The sequence below is a fragment of the Penaeus monodon genome, chromosome 22 (genome assembly GCF_015228065.2).
Source record: "Penaeus monodon isolate SGIC_2016 chromosome 22, NSTDA_Pmon_1, whole genome shotgun sequence".
Lineage (NCBI taxonomy): Eukaryota > Metazoa > Arthropoda > Malacostraca > Decapoda > Penaeidae > Penaeus > Penaeus monodon.
The window spans coordinates 25,364,063-25,365,103 of NC_051407.1; positions in this window are offsets into that span (position 1 = coordinate 25,364,063).

Consider the following 1,041-nt stretch of genomic DNA (forward strand, 5'->3'; position numbering starts at 1 on the left):
CCGGCCCCCCGTCAGGATTTATCACTTCTGAAATAACCACAACTCCAGAGGTGTCTAAGCGACGAGCAGGGGGCCGCGGCGCTCCTCCGAGCCCTCGTCGGCTAATCGTAGCTACACGTTTCGATTCGCGAAGCCACTCGAACATTAATACCAGTGACGCGGCGCGGAGCCCGAGAGGAGACCTCGCTTCCCAACCTTTCTAAAGTGACGGTAAACAACTATCTGTAGGAAGGTAGACGAGCGAGGGTGCCTGCGGGCCGGGAGAGGGGGAGGGAGGGACGAGCACCCGCTGAGATTTCTCACTTCTGGGTCGATCGAAACGGGGCTCGTTTGTTTCTTCGGCCGCGAGAGTTTGGACAAGACTTACGATGCTGTTGCCTCAATTAAGATCCTCAGTGATAAAGCCGGGATATCCGATCGAGAACTTTTTTTTCATTTAGGAAGAGATTGTAATCAAATTACATCGTGTGAGACTGGTATAAGATGGATTTTAAAGAATAATGAGCAGTGATGAGGATACGGTGAGAGTTTGATACTGTAAGTACGAATCAACTATTGGAATGAATAATCAAAATTCTCTCCGAGATTAATTCAAACCTGTTATCTTTTTATCACATCGGCTTTTCCCTCATGGCGCTCATTCATAGGCATGAGGCTAAATCACTTGATAGGAATATCGATGCTTCCGATGCCCAGTGACCCGAGAAGGGATCGAAGCTTTTAACGATTTCGCAAGCCAAGGAACCTCTCCCTCGTGCCATACAAGGCTGATGGATGAAGATCGCACGGGTTTCAGCGCGAGAAGCAAAAAGCGAGTGGTTCTGAAATCGTAATTTCCGGCTGAGCAGCGTCCGCCTGACCCCGGCCGGACCGCAGCGAACCCAGGCCCCGAGATGTGTCAGTGTAGGATCCGAACCTTAGTGTTTACTGCCTTTTTTGATGGGTACTTCCATTAACATGATGGATAAAGTGCCTTTTAGTCGATGCTGAAACGCAATACTTCATGGCTGATTCTCATTAGGACAAGGCGAGAGAGATGTA